The sequence below is a fragment of the Elephas maximus genome, chromosome 10, assembly GCF_024166365.1.
Source record: "Elephas maximus indicus isolate mEleMax1 chromosome 10, mEleMax1 primary haplotype, whole genome shotgun sequence".
Taxonomy (NCBI): Eukaryota; Metazoa; Chordata; class Mammalia; order Proboscidea; family Elephantidae; genus Elephas; species Elephas maximus.
In genome coordinates, this window is record NC_064828.1 from 80632316 (window position 1) to 80656302 (window position 23987).

Sequence of the window (23987 nt, forward strand, 5' to 3'; positions counted from 1 at the left end):
CACATTCCAGGTCCAATGTTCCATTTATATATAGACACACTACTTGATGACTCAAGAAGACTATAATGAATTCCCTTTACTCTGGGGTATCTTTGAGATTCTGGGTTGCTGTGTGGATCTGTTCCCCTTAAACACAGGGCTGGCAGCATTGACTATTGGAAACAACTGACCTTTTATTTCTGCTGCCATTTCATCACCATGGGTGCATCTCAATCTAATTATATGTTGATTTATAATCAACAGAGGCTTCCTCTCATTTAATTTTCTGTTGACTTTTTTTCTCCCTGTTTGGAAACTTCAAGGATTACTGTATCAATTCCAGTTTCACTAAACAGGTCTCCTTTCATGATGGCTTGCTTCTAATGTATTATTTTTCTATTCACTTACTCTGTCAATCCGTTTTATCTGTTGAAAAAAAGAAAACAAAACAAGCTGAGCCACTGGTGGGTTCTATGCTGCCATCTAAAATTTTATGGAAAGAACTATTTATGTTGTTATTGTTGTTATGATTTAGCCCAGTGGACCCATATCTCTGCTATGTAATAAGATGTACTTGGCCTTAAGTGAAAAAAATCTTAACCAGATCCTTCTCTCTGAACTCTGATTTGAGTGCAATGTAAATTCATCAAAAACAGAGAAGCTGCATTTCCTCGGAAATCAGGGCTTTTTCCTGTATTTAAGAGTGGTGAAGTATACATCCAAGAACTTGGAAAAGATACAGCAAAGGCAGACAAACAAAAGACCCCTAAGGCAGGACTTCCTTTTTATTCCCCTGAGCTCTCTTTCCCATTGTCTCAGAGAAGATGGAGCAAATACCCAAACAGAAGCTGCTTCAGGATTGTCTTTTGTTGATAGGCTGCTTGTGTTCAGTGATTCCTCCGGCCCCTAGTGTCTGCTGGACAGTTGGAGGCTTTTTGAAGCCATTGTATTGTTAGAGAATAATTAGGGTGAATGAAGCAGGGGGTAGGGGTTAACAACAATTCTTTGTTGTGAGCAATTGCTCGTCTTGGCATCAGTATTGGTAACAAGGCCAATCTACTGGAAGGAATCGAAACAAAAGATGGAAAGGTTGCGGTTGGTTTGTCTAATCCATCTAGCAAATCCACCCATGCATAACCATTGTGCCCTGTGAGCTCTCTGGAAATGCCTTTGGTCACACTGCATTCCAAGCCACTGGGTGGGTGATCTCTGGACAGTCTTGTACATGGATTTCCTAGAATGCTTCCCATAGCAAAAACGGGGATGCACAGGTGTTGCCTTGGCAATTAATCGGCATACTTCATAAAGAAAATAATCTCCTAGCATTTGAGTAGATGAATGGGAGTAGTATGAAAGGCTCATGATCTTTCCCTGGGAGGGAGGAGTAAGAAAATATCCTAACACAGAATAGCTGAGATGCATCAGCTGACACCAAGACAAAAACACCTACGCAAAACCATGACCTCTGTCCTAATTGTCATTTCCATTCCCCTCCAGGCCAGTCAGGCCCTGCCTGGTTCTGAAGGGTCTGAATCCAACTTGTATTGTGATCTGAAGGAACCCCAGCCAGGGTGGGGTTGAGGAAGCTGGAGTGTGTATAAATGTAGTCCTTCAAAGATAGTGGTTCATTTTGGAAGGCTTTATGTGCTGGATACCTAACTCCCCTCACTGATTTGGGAAACTGAAGCTACTGCTAAATTCTGAGTCAGTAGACTGCCAGCTTTGGATTGATCAGATTCATTTTTTTTTTTTTTTTTTATGCATTAAGTGAAAGTTTACAGCTCCAGTTAGTTTCTCATATAAATATTTATATACACATTGTTATGTGACCCTAGTTGCTATCTCTTTGTCGGCACACTCCTCCTTTCCACCCCAGATTTTCTGTGTCCATTCAACCAGCTTCTGTCCCTTTCTTCCTTCTCAACTCGCCTCCAGACAGGAGCTGCCCGTTTAGTTTCATGTATCTGCTTGAACTAAGAAGCACACTCTTCACGGGTATCATTTTATGTCTTACAGTCCAGTCTAATCTTTGTCTGAAGAGTTGGCTTCGGGAATGGTTTTAGTTCTGGGTTAACAGAGAGTCCAGGGGCCATGTCTTCTGGGGTTCCTCCAGTCTCAGTCAGACCATTAAGTCTGGTCTTTTTACTAGAATTTGAGTTCTGTACCCTCCTTTTTTCCTGCTCTGTCTGGGACTCTCTGTTGTGTTCCCTGTCAGGGCCGTCATTGGTGGCCGTCATCGGGCACCATCTAGTTCTTCTAGTCTCAGGCTGAAGGAGTCTCTGTTATGTGACCCTTTTGATCAGATTCTTGATGCATTAATAACAGGTGGCATGGCCTCTTACTTGGGGGACTCAGGTTCTTACCTGGAGCGTGTCGTTTATATTTTGTAGCATTGGTGTGATCTGCTACTGCATCATGCTTCTGTGTCCTCCTCCCAGATCAGCTTTCCACTGGGGATTCTCAGGCAGGGAAAGGCCTGCCTCAAGTATTTCATTCAAATTGTACAATAAAAATTACCCAGTACCTTTTTCCTGTTGCTTATCCAGATGACAGAGACACAGAGGCAGTTTGGAAGTGGAGGAAATGTCTCCAAAGAGATTTACGACCTTAGATAAAGCCAGTTGCTGTTGAGTCTGTCCTGACTCATGACGATTCTGTGTATGTCAGGGTATAACTGTGCTCTGTAGGGCTTTTAATGGCTGGTTTTTCAGAAGTAGATTGCTAGGCCTTTCTTCCAAGGTGCCTCTGGGTGGACTTGAACCTCCAATCTTCCTGTTAGCAACTGAGTATGTTAACAGGTTGCACCACCCAGACACATATCTCTAAAAGGTGATTCTTTTTGTCACATACTGAGGAGGGCTGTAATCCCACAGTCTGATTTAGGCCAATGATGACTTACACTTGAGATTCTAAACTAGGACTGTTCCAGACTGATACTAAACTCTGAGCTATGAGGCAGGGGTATGTTCACCTACACATTATTTTGAAGGCATCTTTGAACTCTCTTGGGTCTGTGTGTGTGAGAAGAGTGGTGGTTGTGAGGGGGTAGGGGTAGGTGGCATGGGACAGCAGTGTGCTTATTTTCAGTGTGTCAGCTGCTCTGGAGAACTGCCAAAGTGAATGCGATACAACAAGCCTTCAGGGTTATTGTAAGTCAAGGAGAGGAAAGGCCCCTCCTTTTTAAAGGCTCTGTGGAATTTAAGCTTAAAGCCTCATGTGTATTTGGTTTGGGGCATATGTGAAATCCCTGAACCTTCCCCAGGAAAATGTTAGCTCCCAGGAACACACGGTGGGCTTTCACTCTGGGCAGAAGTGTGTCTTCAGGGAGAAAAAATAATTCAGCACCTTTCCATTTAGCCTCCTGGCTCTGTTTGGCTCCTAGAGAAAGATTGATGAAAACCCTGATTAGACCTGTCTCGGTGGCCTCCAGCAGATTATTGGAAAGACTTGAAAAAAATCCTTTTGATATAGTGGGTAGAAGTTCCAGCAGATGGGGGAAGGGAAAGGGCTCAATCTTCTGGACTGAAATGTGCCAGGATGTATACAAATGTGCAGGTGTGGAGAATGGGCAAATCTGAACATTTTTACAAGACTGGGCACTGGTATCTGCCAGAGTAAGAGGGGATCTCAAACAGTTACAGCAAAGCTGCTTCCATATGGGAAGAAGAGCTTGTAAACCCTGTGTGGTGGTGATTTCTAAAGCAGAAACCAACAGCTGTGTTTTTTCTAGGCAGGGTTGAATCCTTTATTGGCAGTCATGTTCTAGTTTGATCCCTCTGCAGTGTGACTTTGGTCTGACGTTCACGCCATGAAAATTCCAGGCTGTTTTTGCTGTACTCCCAAGTAATGTTGACATTTGTAGGGAGAGAGAAAATCTGGATGAAAAGAACTCTTTTCTTGGCATTGATAAAAAAAAAATATTACTAAAAAGAGCAAAGGGTGTTTTCAGAGCTAAATGGAAGTAAAATCTTCCTTTGCAATTTTGAAAGCCCAGGTAGGTGGCTGGAGTAACCTTTTCTTGCAGCCTGTTTGTTTTAGCCCCAAGTGGTTTCTGAGCAGCTTTAAGACCTTTTGACAGAGAACACAAACACACCTATACTACAGCAGCCATTTCTCCTAAGACTGTTCTTTCTGTCCTATGACTCTCTTATGATTTATACAAACTTTAGGACTTTTCCAAAGAATTGAATTATATCTGGTCTACCATAAGCTTTGGGCTTTCTTTGAATTTCATCATCAAAAGCAGAAGAACCACTTTTCATCACAACTGGAAGGAGAAGTTATTTAGTTTACCTCTTATATTTTGCACATTTGGAAACTGAAATCGAGAGGGGCTAAGTAACTTGCCCGAAGTCATACATCTAAGTTAGTGGTGGAACAGAAATGAAAAACTAAACTTTGTGATACCTGGTTTATAATCAACAATGTAAGCTCTGCCCACAAGAAGGAAAGTTGAGTTCACAGTCTCTTTAAGAACTTGGAGAATGTATCAATTTTAATTTAGAAACAGCTAATCAGGATAACATTATTCTCAATGTAACGTAATTTTAAGGAGAAATATTTGGAATAACCTGATTTTAAGCTATAAAGCTAATTCATATGTTGCATGACATATTTGAACATTTTTTTTTATGTAATAATTCTTTTAACCATAAACGCACTAATTTGAAAATGAACACTAGCACTCTAGGACAAATTTGATATACAGGCCTTTACACAGAGGGCCACATACCCACATATAAACCAGAGAAAGGAATGATATAGTAGAGAAGGGTGATTGTTTTATGGTGTTGTATAGCGCTTTATAGAAGCCCTGGTGGCGCAATGGCTAAGTGCTCAACTACTAACCAGTTGAAAGGCTGGCAGGAGAAAGATGTGGCACTCTGCTTCTATAGAGATTGCAGCCTTGGAAACCCTGCGGGGCAGTCCTACTGTGTTCTTTAGGGTTGCTGCGAGTCAGAATTGACTCAATGGCAGTCAGTATAGTGCTTTATATTTACAAAATGCCCTCACATACATTATCTAATTGATCTTCATTGCAGTTTTGTGAAGGTAGGGAGAGTGGATATAAGAACAACTGTTTTCCAGAAAACAAAATTGAGGCTCAGAGATACTGAACAACTTACCCAACCCAACTATGAAGTTACTGAATTGGGACTCAAATCCAGACGTTCATTCCAAGGCCAGAGCTCACAACATTACCTCCTGATGAAATAGTACCGAAGTGATAGTGCCTTATAAAGCAATCTCTGTTTTCTGTGTAGTATTTACTTTTTCCTCTCTCCTCCAGGACAGAAACTGCAATGGTGACACTTTCCCTTCCCATTTCCTGGGGGTTTCACTTCCTGGTTTCTGTTATTGAATTCGTGGTATTTACCTTACACGAAATGAATAGTCCTTTTAAAACTCATTGAAATGTTTTTTCAGGTTGTATGCTCTTCTCTTTCATAGTCTAATATTTACGGCTTTCCCCTCACACGAGGACTGTTGTAATTGTTGGTGATACCTTTCCAGGCCAGTTAATGAAGGATATTTGTTTTTAGAAGAAAAGAAATGCAATTTAGCCAAAGTTCATGATTCTCTTTTAAAAACTGTTCTGAATATGGCCTGTAGTTTTAAAGATGTGATATTTGTTTTCGTGTCTAACACTAGGTGGCAGAATAACTACACCACAAAACAAGATATCCTTTGTTTTTCACTCTCAGAGAGCAGGGTCTCGAATGGTGAGGCACAAACCATCTGTGGCTACATGAGATTGGACCAAGCAACCTGGCCAATATTTTCTTGACAGGGAACTGGCTGCAACGATTCTAGAACATATGCTTCCAAGATAGTCTTCAGGTTTCTTTCTCTCTATTCCCCCCATCCCCCACCTCGCACCCCCAGCTCCCCTGCATTTAAATTTTTCTACTCCATTGCTTCTGGGTAGGAGAGGGCATACATGGCCTGCAGGCAGCTGCTTTGAAATGGCAGATTGGGATGGATGGGCCCAATGGCACTGACACTCTTACTTTTGCGTGCCAGTGGGTCATGGAGGGCATGGGGATGAGACGCCTGAGCCATTGCCTTGAGTGGTGCCATCTGCTCTGGCAGAGGGGTAGCAGTGGCTGAGCTGGGTCAGCTTGAAGATACCCCCTCGCTAGCTCAGGTGTATAACCAGTTGCTGTTGATTCGATTCCGACTCATGGTGACCCCATGTGTGTCAGAGTAGAGCTGTGCACCACAGGGTTTCCAATGGCTGATTTTTCAGAAGTAGATTGCCAGGCCTGTCTTCTGAGCATGGTAACCCTTTGCACCTCCCAGGGACTCCAACTCAGGCATACAGTTTTTAAAGTGCAGCTTGATTGCGGTTCAGCTCTTTACAGGTTTGGAAATACTGCTGCCTGGTCTGTGTGTCTCAGTACTCTTAACATGTCTGCTACCCTGGAAACCTCACATGCCATGAAACACACTAAGCTAAATAAAGCTTCAGTGCCAGCGTCATCCTTCCGTGTTCTGAAAAGTACGAACTTGGAGTACAGAAATAATTCTTTGGATTTTTGTTGGGGGAAAAAAAAAGAATAACATTAAAACAAGACAATATGTACCAACTGGTAATAATACCCTGAGCATACTCTAAAGAACTCCAATAAAACCAAGTCTGAATGTATAAAACTGATCAAACAAAAGAATTTTATTTTAATTACAAAAGCATTCTTTACAACTGGAACCACAATCGGATTTCATTAAATAGTGAGTTCCTGATGTGAATTGTAAATGATTCTATTACAAAAATGAAAAAAAAAAAATTAATCTCTACTTTTCAGGAACCCACTTGTTGCATAAATCAACAACCAGACTGTAGTTTTGCAAACCACACACAGACACTCACATACACACCCTATACAACTTTCCATCTAAGGATCCCTAAGTATTTTTTGTTATTAGCTGGGACCCTGGTAATATCCTAATTTTGCAGACAGGGCACTGGTGACACAAAGGGGCCTTGTTGAAGTGACCAAGATGAGTCACAGTGATTGGGATAAGCCTCTAGGTTAGGGATATAGGAGGTTTGTTTGCTTGTTTGTTTGTTTGTCTGCCAGAGCTGCCAGATTCTTTCATAAAGAATAAAGTATATATGACTTTTGAGTTTACCTCAAACAACGTATTTAAATCAGACCAGGCTATCCATCGTAGACCACCACCAGAGTGATGCTTTGAAGCTAGGAGAGGGTTGTGAGACTTTCTCGTTTGTTAAGAATGAAATGTCATAAAAATTCCAAAGCAGGGCTCACATTTCTAGGGGGAGGGGGCCTCTTTATTGTTTCCTCTAATAGCTGCTTTAGTGAATAAATGTGTTGTACAGAATAACCCTGGATGCAGTCTCTGAACGGCGGCCTCGCTTTCCTTCCTTTTTTGTATCTAGCATTCATTGCAGGTTATTTATTTGTGATATTTTTGCTGTTTGTCACTCTTCTACTGTCTTTCTCCATTCCCACCTCTGCCATTGGTCATGTCTTTATTTTCATGCCCCTCTAATTAATTGGTACCTTCTGCTCTTAGGACTACAGCAAGTATGCCTGTGCATTTTCATGTGGATCGTTGCTATGCAGGCCATGCTTTTATGTTTCTGGAATAGAATGATGGTAAAAAATGAGTAACAGCTTGTTTCTCAGTCAAGAAGCTTAATTTTCTCACTATAACGCTCAAGGAATAGAACTATATAGTTTACTTTTTAGGGAAAACAACCCAAATTTAGTCCATTCTTTTAATTTTTGTTGTCCAGCTCATGGTGACCTTATATATTACAGAACGAAACAGTGCCTGGCCCTGCCCCATCTTTGTAATCATTGGTGTTTGAGTTCACATTTGTGTCTTTTGTGTAGTCCCTTCCGACCTAGAGGTCTCATCTTCCAGCACAATTTCAGACGAAATTCTGTTGTGACCCACAGGGTCATTTTCGGAATTACGTCACTAGACTTTTCTTCCTAGTCTGTCGTAGTCTGGAAGCTCCAGCGAAACCTGTCCACTGTGGGTGACCCTGCTGGTATTTGAAATGCCTGTGGCATAACTTCCAGCCTCATAGCAACATGCAAGCCTCTACACCATGACACACTGGCAGACAAGTGGTGAATTCTTTTAATTAGATGTTTTCAAATATTCAAGAATTCCTTGGATTTGTATTTCTAAAATGAACAACACGATGGTAATGATTGTATTGTTTTTATCTATAGGGAGAAAAAGCATACCTAAAATAGGCAAAACCAAACCAAAAACCAGACTCACTGCCGTCAAGTCAATTCCAACTCATAGTGACCCTATAGGACAGAGTAGAATTGCCCCATAGGGTTTCCAAGAAGCGACTGATGGATTCGAACTGGCGACCTTTTGGTTAGCAGCCAAACGTTTAACCACTGTGCCACCAGGGTTCCAAAAATAGGCAAAGTTCTCCCCAAATTCTTTGGGAACAGACCTTTTGGGTATTCCTTAGGCCTGTTCACAGTCCTGGGCCAACCAGCATTAAATCACTGAGGGCCTTATTTAAAAAAAAAAAAAAAACCTGTTGCCATCCAGTCGATTCCGACTCGTAGTGACACTATAGTACAGAGTAGAACTGCCCTGTAGAGTTTCCAAGGAGCAGCTGGTGAATTCCACCTGCTGACCTTTTGGTTAGCAGCCGTAGCTCTTAACCACTATGCCACCAGGGTTTCTGAGGGCCTCATACTGACATCTAAATGATAGCTCAAAGCCAGAGACCTGAGGCTGGAGTCTAACAGTAAGAGCAACAAGAGAGTGAAGTCCAGGGGAGGGGGCCATTCCTAGGTGAGGACAAAAAACATCGGCAACACAGGATGCAGAGGTGGCCCCAGTGTAGTCCGGTGTTGCAGCAAGAGGTTAGCAGAAGTTCCAGCAACTCCACCTTCATGGACACAAGCTATATATATCTCTTAGCAGTGGTCTCAGCATAAAAAAGCCAACTAATGACCTTGAGTGTCAGTTTATTGAGCTCTCCAGTACAGCCTCATAACATATTAATTGAGAGGAAAATGCTACCAGAGAAAGGAAAGATGCTGAACAAAACAACTTTGTCTTTGACTACTTGTCAGGGCCCTGCTGTTTGGAGTCATTGACTAGTCCTTCATTCTCATATGACAGGCCTGGAGAAAAAGAAGTGATTCATCTTCTTCTATTGCACCTTTCAAGGAGGGATTTAAAAAAAAAAAAAAAAAAAAACAGATTTTGTTTATGGACTTAACATCACTGACAATGGCCAGTGGGCTCAGACTCTTTGTAAGGTATAATTTACTAATGTGCTCCTCCCTCCTAAGTCCGTGCACATCGAGGAGCCCCGTCCCATTAAAATTCCTTCTTAAAAGCATAAGGTGAAAGAGCCAAGCATGTGTTGTTTATTTAGAGGGGAGTGTGGCTACAGAAAGGAAGAGGTCCCAGTCCTTTTTCTATTTTAAATGCTGGTAAATAGCTTGAAACCTGTTAAACCTTTTGAAAGAATGTGAAGGAGTTGTCATTTTGACTCTCATGATGAGGAGAACAAAATAAAGGAAATAATTTTGAGAAAAGAGACTTTCCCATGATGGACTCTGTTCTCTGAAGTGCCCTGCAAGCATCACATGTGTTCCTCTCGGCAGACAAGCTAACTAACATTTTCTCCATGTCTGCTGGGTTCGATCTCTTTGCTCATAGCCCTGCTGAATTTTTCAGATTTTAGTGTTTTACTTTTCCAGCTCAGTCCTTATAAAAGTGTGAAAAACTGTTTTTGACAGTAAAAGAGAACAGCGCTGTTTAAAGATGATATGCTAATACATTGCATTAAAAGTCTCTGTTTTCTAAAGTTCTAGGAAAAGCACAAGTGTCTGTTATGACTGAACACAGTGTTCGCTCAGCCATATCATCTCAGTCATCCACGTAAGGATTGACATGCTGTCGTTTGGGGAAGGGTTCGTAACCTGTAAGGCGCAGGAAGGAACTGTTTTTTACTGAGAATTTAAAAGGAGTGCCTCTCACAGCCAACAGCCTTCCTCTTTGAACCTCTTATTTCTAAAGGTTCTTCTACAGCTCCCACAAAAGAGGAGATCAAATTCCCTTTTTAATACTACAGCTTGCAGGAATTGAGTGTGCCTATCTATAGCCAGGCAGCTAAAACTTGAAATCAGCAAGACGGTGATATTTTTAAATTGCATTTTAGCTATAAAAATTTTGAGCTTTAGAGAATGATTCCAATACCAGTTGTCAGTTCAACTCATGGCGACCTTCATGTATGTCAGAATAGAACTCTTCTCCATAGGATTTTCAATGGCTGATTTTTCGAAAGTAAGATATCCAGGCCTTTCTTCTGAAGTATCTCTGGGCAGGCTCAAACCACCAACCTTTTGGTTAGCAGCTGAGCACATTCACTTTTGCACTACCCAGGGACTCCTTAGAGATTGATTAGACCCTGGTTGTTCTGAAAATATTCTATACAGGGACCCAAATATAGGTCTTCTCTATTATTTATCCCAAGTACCTGGAAAATTATGTGAATGGGGGAGGAGGAAGTAGGAGCCATCTAATTAAAATCTAGCTTGGATATGTATTTTTGAATTTACATTTAAATATAATCCTATCTTATGATTTGGAAATTTAATATACTCCCCCAGGCCTTGAATCTCTTTTCCTGCTTGTCCTTCACCACTCCTTCCATCACACACACACAGACACACATATCTTCTTTTGCCAATCTCTGTCCATGACCATTTTCTTTCATGATTTTTCTAATTATATAAATATCAGTAGCTTTAGAAATAAATTTAAATAATGGAGAAATGTGCAGTATTTTTAATAAGGTCATACTTAAACTATTGTGCTACTTTATGTAGCCACATTGCAGAAAAAAATATACTTCATTGCTTTATAACAACTGCCAAGTAATTCATATTGAATACATACATACATATTATGTATATTTTTAACCCATTTGTTATTGATGAAAATTTAGGCGGCTTTCAGTTTTCACTATTTCAAGCAATGCTGCAATGTTATATTGTTTTTTCATATTAAAAAGAATGTTCCTCATTATAAATTTGATCAAATCTTTATTTGAAAAGGCAGAAAATTATAAAGAAAATAGAAATCAGTTATTTCTTTCCAGAATTTTTTCAGTGTATTTCTGTGAATGTTTACAAAGTTGACACCATGCTATATACAGTTTTGATCCCCCTTTTTTTTTCTTACTTAATAATATACTTTAGATATTTTCTCGTGTCCTTAAATCTTCTTTGAACAAATTTTTATACAAGTATTTTCTCTTTTGTGAGTTGTCCACTTAAGTCTTTTGTTTTTTTTTTTCTATTGGAATGTCAATGTATTTGTGTGCGTGTGTGTGTGTAGATATATATAATATTACATTATATATGTTTTTTATTCCTAGGATAATGCATTTTGTTATTGTTGGGTGCCATCAAGTCGATCCTGACTCACAGTGATGCCATGTGACAGAATAGAACTTCCCCATAGGATTTTCTGGGCTGTAATTTTTATGGAAGCAAATCTCCATGTCTTCCCCCTGCAGAGCTGCTGGGTAGGTTTGAACCACCAACCTAGCACTTCAACCATTGTGCCAACAGGACTCCTTTATTGATTTGTGGGAACTCTTTATATAGTAAGGGTATTTTTGCCTCTCATATTTGTTTCAATTATTTTTCCCAGTTTTTCATTTGCCATTTATTATCCTTTTAATTTTGTTTAAGGAATCATTGATATAAAAAAATTTTTAAATTTTGAGGTAATTAAATATATCGCTATTTTCTTTCATAATTTCATTTAGGCTTAAAGGGCTTTAAAAGAAGTTGATTTCATTATAATAATAATAGACTAATTATTAGCTAGCATTTCAAATGTTTTATATGTATAAACTTATATGTATCACTGTTTCACCAATAAGGAAATTAAGGAACCAAGGGTTATATAGATAGAAGTGGCATAAATGAGATTCAACCCCAGGCAGCCTGGCTTGTGAGCCCACACTCTTAACTACTACATTTATTGCCATTTGTTTTACTGGTATATTATGCTAAATCCTACTCTGTCTCAACAATCACTAAAAACAAAGAAGAGAAATACTTACATTTTGTTTTCATTTTTAAATAGTTTAATTTGTCCATTCAGTTTTTTATTAATTAAAACAAATTTAATTCTAATTTCTTTGGATTTTACTTTGATGTATGGTGTGAGGTGAGGATTATATTTAATTTTTTTCAATTAGTCAATGTCGCCAATATATAGTGCTTCTTTAGGAATTTGGAAAGGCTTTCCTTCTCCAAGAAGCCTTTATAATTAGTGCCACTTCATGTTAGTTTTTTCTTCAGTTATATTTTCTCAGAGTTCTTGGTTTCCTCAGCACCTTTTGTCTGCATAATTTCACAGAATTTTATATTTCTTCTAGATTAAAAGTCCTGTAAAATAAGACGAACTATTTCTTCCAGTTGTTTTTTTATTATTTAGAACATCTAGATAGAGTTCTTAACCTAGGATCAATGGGCCTCCCCATCTCCACACCAAGCGGTCTGTGGATGGAAGTCAGGGAGTTCATCACCTTGGATGAGAAAAAATTACATGTCCATTTTCGCTAGCCTTTAGATGAAATTTAGCATTTGCTTCAATTTTGAATGTAGGCAACAAACTGCAATAATATTAGCAGCACCTGTGACTTTAATCTTATGTTGTTGTTGTTGTTTTAGGTGCTGTCAAGTCAGTTCCGACTCATAGAGACCCTGTGTACAACAGAATGAAACACTGCCCAGTCCGCCATCCTCACAACCTTTGCCATGTTTGATCCCATTACTGCACCCACTGCATCAAATCACCTCATTGAGGGTCTTCCTCTTTTTTGCTGACCCACTGCTTTTCCAAGCATGATGTCTCCCTCCAGGGACTGGGCCCTCCTGATAACATGTCCAAAGTATGTGATTTGAAGTCTCGCCATCCTTGCTTCTAAGGAGCATTCCAGCTGTACTTCTTCCAAGACAGACTTGTTTGTTCTTCTGGCAGTCCATGATATATTCAAGTATTCTTTGCCAACACTGTAATTCAAAGGCATCAATTCTTCTTCAGTCTTCCTTATTTATTGTCCAGCTTCTGCATGCATATGAGGCAATTGAAAATTCCATAGCATGGGTCAGGCACAACTTAGTCCTCAAAGTGACACCTTTGTTTTTTAATGCTTTAAGGAGGTCTTTTGCAGCCGATTTGCTCAATGCAGTACGTTGTTTGATTTCTTGACTGCTGCTTCCACGGGTTTTGATTGTGGATCCAAATGAAATGAAATCCTTCACAACTTTTCTCTGTTTATCGTATTTCCTCCATTTATCATGACATTGCTTCTGTCCATTTGTGAGGATTTTTGTTTTCTTTATGTTGAGGTGTAATCCGTACCGAAGGCTGTAGTCTTTGATCTTCCTCAGTAAGTGCTTCAAGTCCTCTTCACTATCAGCAAGCAAGGTTGTGTCATTGGCATAACGCAGGTTGTTAGTGAGTCTTCGTCTTCCTCCAATCCTGATGCTATGTCCTTCTTCATATAGTCCAGCTTCTGAAATTATTTCCTCAGCATACGGATTGAATAAGTATGGTGAAAGGATACATCCCTGACCCACACCCCTCCTGATTTTAAACCATGCAGTATCCCCTTGTTCTGTTCGAACGACTCCTTCTTGGTCTATGAAAGGTTCTGCATGAGCGCAATTAAGTGTTCCGGAATTCCTGTTCTTCACATTGTTATCCATAATTTATTATGATACATGCAGTCAAATGCTTTTTGTGTAGTCAATAAAACACAGGTAAGTTGATACTTAATATTACAGATATTTAATATTACATTTCCTGCACCCGTTTGTCAATTTGTCATACTGTGGTGACTTGCATGTTTCTGTGATGCTGGAATCTATGCCATGGGCATTTTGAATTCCAGCAGGGTCATCCATGGTGGACAAGTTTCAACACAGCTTCCAGACTGAGACAGACTAGTAAGAAAGACCTGGAAATCTCTTTCTGGAAATTAGCCAATAAAATCCCTATGGATCACAACAGAATATTATCTGGTTTAGTATTGGACGCTGAGCCCCCTAGATCGGAAGGCATTCAAAATACTCAGTGGCTACAACAATGGATTCGAACATACCAACCATTGGAAAGATGGCTCAGAACTGTGCAATGTTTTGTTCTGTTGGGCATGTGGTCACCATGAGTCAGAGCCGATTCCATGGCAGCAACAACAATAAATATCATATTTCAGTTGTTCCAGATTTCTTGAAATATTCTTTACAGTCATCATAGTAATTTTTAGACCCACTACTACATTTTCCTATCTAATGCACTAAGAACCACATTTATTAATATTTCACTTTTTAAAGAGACTTTGAAAACTGTATTTCTATAAAATTGTTTTCTTTTTTTAACCCTATGTGTTTTATTTTATGCATTCAAAAACAAGAAGGGGTCTATAGGCTTCACCAAGCCATCAAAGGGATCCATGGTATAAGTGTGATGATGAGCCCCTGTGTATTTGGATACACGGGGTACCACTGGGCTTCATAAATACTTGCTAGGTACTGAGTAATCAAGAGATGACTTGGGAGGAGCTGGAAGAGACTTCAGCATATCCCTTTCTGATGTCATGATTTCCTCACTTCTGGAATAATTCTCTTTATCATCCTTAATACAACTGCTTGTTTGCTTCCCTCTCCCTCCCCTTTCATTCTCTCCTTCCAACTTAGTACCTCTCTTTCTTCCCCATTCTCTTTTTTATTTCTTTCTCATTCTCTTCTTCCCTCACTTTCTTTCTCTTCCTTTTTCTTTCTCTATACCCTTTAAACACATTAGTGTCTCAAGGATTTTGTGTTTCAACTATTTTCTAAAAAACAATTTTGTTCTTTCTGGTCTAAGAATGAATTCAAGGACAGGGAAAAACAAAAGAGGTTGAAACAAAGTTAATAATATCAACAAGAAGTTGAAAGCAAGATATGCCAAAGATAAGAATAAGGTAATTACCTCCCGATAATTAAGAATTGACCTGAAAGGGCACCTACCTGGTTTGTTTGTCTGGCCCCAGGAAATAGCCTGTATGCCCTGGTTCTGGCCCCACAATTCCAAGTCCTTCTTTCATCCCTGACTGACTCAACTCCTTTATAAATTGTTTGGCTCATAAGACGATCTCTCACTCTAACTTTCAAAGTACCTGCAGGGAGGGACTTGTTTTGAAAGAAATAAGAAAGCGAGACTGTATTGTTGAGTTCCTGTCCTTTCTTTGGGATTAATTCAAAAGTATACATATTTGTGGGCAAAAGTTCTCACACATTCTCGCCTAAAGGCAACTTATAATACCTGGAATAAGTTAGTATTTAGTTTCTGAGATGCTCATGCAATGACCTTACCTATCTACCAAAATGTCCTAGTGACTCATCTTAGTTACTGATCATGAAAGCCTGTTTATGCACCTTGTATGACTATAGAGTTTTTCCTCTTTTCCGAAAAGTAAGCTCTACCTCTGGGATAATGCCATGTTTCTACACCAAAAAACCTGAGCTCAATTTACAGCTAACATAAGCTGAAAATTAGAGGTGCCTGGGGGAGGGAAATGAGGCAGAGGGATTGTTTACATGAGTGCTATAGTTTCACTTTTTGTGCACCAGTCACCTTGGAAGAATTAATGCCCTGTAAGTTTGCCAATCAGATTGCTCCAGTCATCTCTAAACATTCCATTTGGTTTATTAGAATAATAAATACTGTGTAAAGAAAGTTCATCTGGATCCAGGATATTATACTGAGGTCAACTGAAGAAGTACGTGCTGCACCTTACCTCTGGCTGGATTTGGCCAGGTGACTCACTAAGCTTGACAAGTGGATACTGATTGACCCTATTTAGGCCTTGATTTGAGGACTGATCGTTGGAGTTCTAGGGCTTAGGCATCTTTGTCACCTGCCCAGGGCCAGGGCCAGTTAACACTTCACTGGTAATTTCTGTCTTGCCTTTCACCATCTGACGCCTGCTCTGCAGTCTGTGTGGAAAGGACTAAGCGGTCTCTCTTCCTCATGGTAGGTGGCTTTGGGTGTCTGGAATCACCTCAAAAATGACTTGTCAAAAGTCCATTAAATGTGTCATCTAATTTGATGAGTATGGTTGAATTTATTTCAACTGGGGAAGTCTCAGTTTTTATGCCGACTCTCAGGTCCTTCCAAGGCTATGTCCCTTCTCGTATTCAAGCTTGTTCCAGCTGTTCCCTGTTTTACCCCTCTGCTGCTTTCAAGGAAACGGCCCTGGAAGTCACACTGCTCTGTTATCATGCCTCTGTATGTTCTCCCAGGTTGTTCCCGTTATCTATAAAGCTTCCTTTTTCTCTGAGACCTGTCCACCATCTTACCATGCTTCCCAGGCCTGGGTCAAATCCTACCGCCTTCGCACGCCATTCCTGTTGTCTTAATCCTCCACTCATCTCTCTTGCCTCTAAATGTCTACAGATCTGATAGGTGGTATAAAAATAAAACAAACTTTTGTCCCAGGAACCAAGAGGCCGTGTTTTCTAACAACTCCTAGCTCATCCAATCAAATAAGTCAGATAAATATTAAAATCATCAACATCAAGTCGGGCTTTATTCATATAAGCTATATTAAAGAGATCACAAGTAATCAATACTTCTATTAAAAAGCCATACTTTAATATTATATTGCTAGGAGAATTGGTTTCAGGGAAAAAGAATAAAATCTGAAATTAACAACAACAACAAAAAAAAACCCCACCAATGTATGAATCAAATTAATTGCAACATTATTTACAAAAAGAAAAAACTCTACCCATGTCTAACAACGGAAGAATGACTAGTTCAGCTAGGATATATACACCTAGTACACTAGTTGTGTTTATATTCATTGATAACAATTTAAAATTAAATGATGATTTTGAAGAATAAGAAATTGTATTTAATGTTAAGCAATAAAAGCAGAATATAAAGTTATAAAAATATATATGGGTCAAGGCTAAAAGAAAACATGGCTAAATGTTAATGATTGATTTGTTAAGGTGGTGGGGTTATATATATTTTTATAACTTTACATTCTGCTTTTATTGCTTAACATTAAATACAATTTCTTATTCTTCAAAATCATCATTTAATTTTAAATTGTTATCAATGAATATAAACACAACTAGTGTGCTAGGTGTATATATATATATATATAGGTGTAAAATTTTTTTTTTTTATACCAAACACTTAGCACAGTACCTGGCACACAGTAAGTATTCAAGAAATATGAGTTTCCATCCTTTAGTTTGAATGTCCTTACTTTCTTCATAATATATATGGGTCAAAAATTTTTTTTTTAGTTTGTTTAATATAAATGCTTAAAAAACCCTGAGAGAAATTCATTATTGCTCTCCTTTTAATGATGAGGTATCTGAGATTCAGATACAGGTGAGTTGTGTGAGATGACATGATTAGTAATATTGATTTTTGTTTTTCTTAGTACAGAAACCTACCTCTCAAAATCCAAAAAATCTGCTGCTGTCAAGTCGATACTGACTCATAACGACCCTATAGGACAGAGTAGAACTGCCCCATAGAGTTTCCAAGGAGCACCTGGTGGATTCGAACTGCTGACCTTTTGGTTAGCATGCGTAGCACTTAACCACTACGCCACCAAGGTTTCCATACTTCTCTAGCCAGTAGTAAATTGCTGTGACCCTGGAAAGTTTCCATGGGCCTTGTGTCTTAATGAAACTTAGAGGTTCTGGGTTCACTGATCTGTAATACATTGTGTGTAAATGTACATATATACATATACAGTCTTCCCTTGGGATCTGAGGGGGATTGGTTCTAGAACGTCTCGCAGATACTAAAATCTGTGGATGCTCAGTCCTTTATGTAAAATGGCATATTATTTGCATATAACCTTCACACATCCTCCTGTGTACTTTAAATCATCTCTAGATTACTTATAATACCTACTACAACATAAATGTTATATAAATAGTTGTGATACTGTATTGTTTAGGGAATAATGACAATATGTGAGACAAACAACGCTCAAACAACAAGTCCTGGAGAGAGACTGTTGTTGTGTTGTTAGGTGCCTTGGAGTCGGTTCCTACTCATAGTGACCCTTTGTACAACAGAATGAAAGACTGTACCTGGTCCTGTGCCATCCTCACAATCATCGCTATGTTTGAGCCCATTGTTGTAGCCACTGTGTCAGTCCATCTCATTGAGGGCCTTTTTCTTTCTCCCTGACCTACTACTTTACCAAGCATGATAACCTTTCCCAGGGACTGGTCCCTCTTAATATGTCCAAAGTACAGGAGATAAAGTCTTGCCATCCTTGCTTCTAAGGAGCTCTCCTGGCTATACTTCTTCCAAGACAGACTTGTTCATTCTTCTGGCAATCCATGATATATTAAATGTTCTTTTTTTTTTTTTTTTAATTTTATTGGGCTTTAAGTGAAAGTTTACAAATCAAGTCAGTCTCTCACACAAAAACTCATATACACCTTGCTGCATACTCCCAGTTGCTCTCCCCCTAATGAGACAGCCCGCTCCTTCACTCCACTCTCTCTTTTCGTGTCCATTCCGCCAGCTTCTAACCCCCTCTACCCTCTCATCTCCCCTCCAGACAGGAGATGCCAACATAGTCTCAAGTGTCCACCTGATCCAAGAAGCTCACTCCTCACTAGCATCCTTCTCCAACCCATTGTCCAGTTCAATCCCTGTCTGAAGAGTTGGCTTTGGGAATGTTTCCTGTCCTGGGATCAATATTATTCTCCAACACAGTAATGCAAATGTGTCGATTCTTCTTCCATCTCCCTTATTCATTGTCCAGCTTTTGAATATATATGCCACGGTTGAAAATATGGCTTGTCCTGTGAGCAGCCGTCTAGAATACTCCAGTGGTCTTACCCCTTTGAGAGCAAGGAAGAATGAATAAAACTAAAGACACAAGGGAAAGATTAGTCCAAAGGACTAGTAAATCGCATCTACCGGTTTTTTTTTTTACCATGGCTACATCAGTCTGAGTCCAGTACAACTAGGTGGTGCCAAGCTACCACCACTGACTGCTCTGACAGGGATTGCAATAGAGAGTCCCGGACAGAGCTGGAGAAAAATGTTGAACAAAATTCTAACTCAAAAAGAAAGACCAGACTTGCCAGCCTGACTGAGACTGGAGAAACCCTGAGAGTATAGCCCCCGGACACCCTTTCAGCTCAGTAATGAGGTCACTCCTGAGGTTCACCCTTCAGCCAAAGATTGAACAGGCTCATGGAACAAAACAAGACTAAAGGGGTGCAGCAGCCCTGGGGCAGGGACTGGAAGGCGGGAGGGAACAGGAAAGCTGGTAATAGGGAACCCAGGGTTGAGAAGGGAGAGTGTTGACATGTCATGGGGTTGTTAACCAACATCATAAAACAATGTGTGTACTAACTGTTTGATAAGAAACTAGTTCTGTAAACCTTCATCTAAAGTTTAATAAAAAAGAAAATGTTTTACACCATCAAAAAAAAAAAGAAAATATGGCTTGTGTCAGGTGTACCTTAGTCCTCAAAGTGACATCTTTGCTTTTCAACACTTTAAAGAGGAATTTTGCAGCAGATTTGCTACAAAACTCCAGGATAGAGTCTTTATGATGCCAGCTGCATGTGTGACACAGGATGTCAGATTGTGTGTGTGTGATGTCAAACAGTGAATGCTGCACCTTTCCCACCCATATCCCACTGCAGGCTTTCCCACAGATTACCTGTTGTTTGAGGGCAGGTCATGACCACCCATATGAGACAGTTTACTGCAGCGCATTATTCTCCTTCCTTCACACTCTGGTACTGTTTGAATTAGACTCTTGTGGCTGTGAAGAATAAAGATCCACTCAAGCTAGCTTAAGTGAAAGAAGGTTTATTGCGAGGAGAAGAATCTCCTTGAAATTCAAGAATAGAACCCACGATAGAGTGGGACTTCGTGGAGGCTGCTGGTATTGGAAGGTGGACTTCAGCAGCAGAGATTTGTGGGGCCTCACTGATTGACATGTCTCAGCTACAGTCTGAACAGTTTCTCTTTAACTCAGCTCCCACTTGCAAATTCTGTCCTCACTTCCTACCCTTGACTCAGGTGCTTAACTCTGGCCTATTCAACTGTGACTGGAGATGGGTTACCCTCGTTTAAAAATGACCAACTAGGCCACTGGCAGTGGAGGCTGTAGAATTTTTATATAGGAAGCCTTAAGAGTAGCAATATAGTTGGGTGGGGGCGGGGAGTAGGAAGGGATGTTGCCATTCAATGCTGCATTTGCAAAAAAAAAAAAAATTACAAAATACTGTTAGCAGATCTCCAGGTCTCACTCAGTGCGACATGGAGACATGGGTCGGGTGAAAGTGAAAGAAGAAAACTTTATTTGGTTGGCCAAGCAAAGGAGCACACTGGGGCTTACTCAATAAGTAGGCACAGGGGTTTATATGGGGAGGAAACAGAGTAGGGGTGGGCTGTTCTTCGGGACATGTTCGGGGGCATGGCCCATCAGGATTGGTGGACAGCTCCTGTGATGATGCCAATGTCATCGGGTTGGCACAGTCACACTGGGGCCATGATGGAGGGAAAATGGCAGCTTAGCTCCTCCCATCCGCCATCCAGTAGCTGCCTACCTCAATACTGAGAAAATTTCAATTGTCTATATATCAAAAACTGTAAGAGGAGGGGCATGGGGTGTTGCCTTGCACCAACTGTGACAGAATGGACTGTGGCTAGGTGGGCTCCCTTAGAAGGGAGAATAACGGTTGTGGCAGGCCAAGATCAAAGTGTTAGTGTAGGCACATGAAGCACAGATTATTGTCACTTATTCATGCATTTGGGATTTTTTTTTTTTTTTTTTTATGAGTTACCGATACCTAGACCCAAATTATCGGAATCGACTCGACGGCACTGGTTACTGAGTAGACCCAAATTTAGGCTCTAGTTCACTCAGAGTTAAGAGTAAAGTTCTAATTCGAGATGGGGAAAAAAATACAGGGCCTAAATTCAAGGAAATCAGTCGTGAAATGTCAATTTCTAAACCAGTCATTGATCAACTTTCTGGCCTCTGCTCATGCATCAAAAATGTAGGCTCTCGACTCCCTGTATTTCTCTGCATTATGCCTGTAATCATCCTCAATGACTTCATCACCCATGTAGATAATGTGTCCAACATTCTTGCCTCTGAGTTCCTTGACCTCCCTCTCTCCTCAAGGATCTTTTCCTCCATGCCGCTTCAGTCATCGACTCTATGGTCTTACCTTACACTTTGACATTACCAATTGTACCATCATCTCCAAAGTCATGATATCAAGTATCCTTTTCTCTGATTACCACCACCTATATTTACAGCTCATTTATTCTAGTATCCCCTATACAATACTACTTTGATGACATCAAGATCCTCAAACAAGCTATTATACCACTATTCAACTATCTTCAAGTTCTCAATTCCCTCCTTACCTGAACTGATTCCACTGTTTACCTCTATAATCATTATTTTGTTTATACACTCAGCTTCCTTTCCTTTCTCTCCATCATACTCATCTAGAAAAATTCCTATACTAGTTAAGTCTCTCTGTCCACTCTGTGCTATCACTGAAGAAAGACATATACTGCTTTGATATTTATGTTCATAATCCTCATTTGAATGCCCATCAATTCTATTATCTCCTCTCTAAAATAACCACTTCACGTGTTCTTTCTTCCAACCTCTAATACTTTCTCTTTACTCATTTCTGATGACTTTGCCTCTAATTTCACTGAGAAAATAGAAGCAATCAAAAGATGTTTCTCATCTTTCTACTAACAAATCTGTTGCTCCATTCACACTCATGTTCTTTGTCCTTTTGTCCCTCTAAGGCTAAATCTACTTGTGCAGTGTATCCCACCCACTCTAACCTCCTCAGAAACTTTGCACCTGGAATTATCCAGTCTCCTCCCTCATCGGCTTCGCCCTGTTCATTTCCTATCAGCATTAAAACATTCTGGAATATCTCTCATCTTAAACATACTCTAGATCTCACATTACCCCTCTAGATACCATCCATCTTATCCATATCAAAGGAATCATCTAAGTCCTCATTCACTGTCTTTACTCCTTCACCATCCATTCTGTTTTCAACCCACCCTGATAAGGCTTTTGTTCCTACCTACCATTCCATGAAACCACTCTTGTCAAAGTTAGCAATGACCTTTCTGTTATGGATTCCAATGGTTAGTTCTCAGTTTTATCTTATGTGACTTCTCAGTGGCATTTGACACAGTTGATCCTTCTTGATACATCATCTTCACTTGGCTTCTGGGACATCATGCTCCTTTTTGTTTGTTCGCTTTTTCTATCTCAATGACTACTCTACTGTTCCTGTCCCTTCTCCCTTTCTCGCCTTTGCTAGTTCTTCCAGCCTCAGAGAATACACCCAGGGCCTTAACCTCTTCACTCTTCAATCTTTGTTTACACCTCTCTTGACTTTAAATATCAGGTATATACAGTGGTGATTCTGAATTTATGTCTCCAGCTCTGACCCCTCCCTTGAGTGCTATATATCCAAATAAATGCCTTGTTGACACCACAGCTTGGATATCTAATAGCATCTCAAACTTAACATGTCCAAAACAGAGCGCTTGATTGCCTCAAACCTGCTCCTCCCATAATCTTTATGATCTCAGTTAATGGCACACCATTCACCCAGTTGCTCAGGCCAAAAATATCAGAGTTGCCCTTGATTTCTTTTTTCCCCTCACACCCACATTGAGTCCATCAGCAAGTTTGTCAACTCTGTTTTCAAAATATGCCCTGAATCCATTCTCTTCGCATTGCCTCCACCACTATCACCGTAATCCAAGTGGCCATCATTAGTTATATAAGCAAGGATACTATCCTAGTTTTCCTGTTATCCTCTGAAATCTATTCTGACAGCAGCCAGGGTGGTCTTTCTAAAACAAAAATCACATCATGTCGCTCCCCTGCTCAAAACTCTGTAGCAGCTTCTAATCTCTCCTAGAATAATATTCAAAATCCTCACCATGGCCTCCAAGGTCTTCCCATTTTTTTAAAACCTAGCCTGGGGAGTCATGCAGCATCACTTACATGCCATTCTGTTTGTCAAGGTAGTTGCAAAGGCCCACTCAGTTTCAAGGGGAGGGCATAGAGGCTCTATCTTTTCGGGGAGCTGTGTCACAGAATTTGCAGATACGGTTTAACACCAACATAATCTACCCTACTACAGCATAAGCTCCACGAGGACTTTGTCTTGGCCATTGCTATAACCTCAACTCCGAAAATAGAACCTGTCACATAGAAGGTGCTCTGCAAATATTTGTCGAACAAATTGAATTAAGACACCATAGTCTCTTTTGGGGGAAGGAAAAAAAAAAAAAAGCTAAACAAACATCCTCTGGGGGTTGTCATCAATGAATACAGGTCATTCTTTCGAAGTATGAGTTTTTCCTTCAGTTGTTTCATACCCACCATTCCTAGCAATTATATGATTGTAATACCCTACTAAAATTCTTGATTTTCTCAAGGAAATCTAAATGTTGCTTTTCAGATGCTTTTGAATGAATTTTAAAATGCTGTGAATCATGTTTAAAGGAAGCATCAGGATTTGAAGAAGTTGTAGAGGTAAAACAAGGTCAACTTGCCTGTCTTTTCCCATTCAACTTTTACCCCAATGGGCCTATCTGATCTCATGCTATTTTGAAAGAACAGAACAAAATGCAAAGAAAAGGAGGGTGATTTAAAAATTCTCAGAGCACAAGCACAGTACTTAAAAGGCAAAGGCTTTTGCTTGGGTCATCATGTATGATTTAACAAGAAGGCATTTGCCTTTTTTTAGGGGATGAGGAAGAATTGGACAAGGTTAAGTATGTAATGGCAGTTGTAATCTGCTGTGTGTGGTTATAAATGGCCATAATTTCATATGATTCTAAAACAAGATGGATAACAGACCAGGGATAAGCCCAGGTCTGTGGTAGACACATGCACGGAGCACCAC

The 23987-nt window shown here is 39.9% G+C and overlaps 1 protein-coding gene and 1 long non-coding RNA gene across 7 annotated transcripts in view; one reads left to right on the forward strand and one right to left on the reverse strand.

Annotated features, from left to right (window-relative positions):
• Window positions 1–15124, reverse strand: part of LOC126083852 (uncharacterized) — a 29257-nt gene extending 14133 nt beyond the window's left edge. Inside the window, exon 1 of the long non-coding RNA XR_007518881.1 lies at window positions 15036–15124. This is a non-coding gene — a long non-coding RNA (uncharacterized LOC126083852). The remainder of the gene's footprint in view (window positions 1–15035) is intronic.
• The window catches only part of RAD51B (RAD51 paralog B), an 834574-nt gene that overhangs the window by 446696 nt on the left and 363891 nt on the right, over window positions 1–23987 (forward strand). The gene's annotated exons all lie outside the window — the stretch shown is intronic.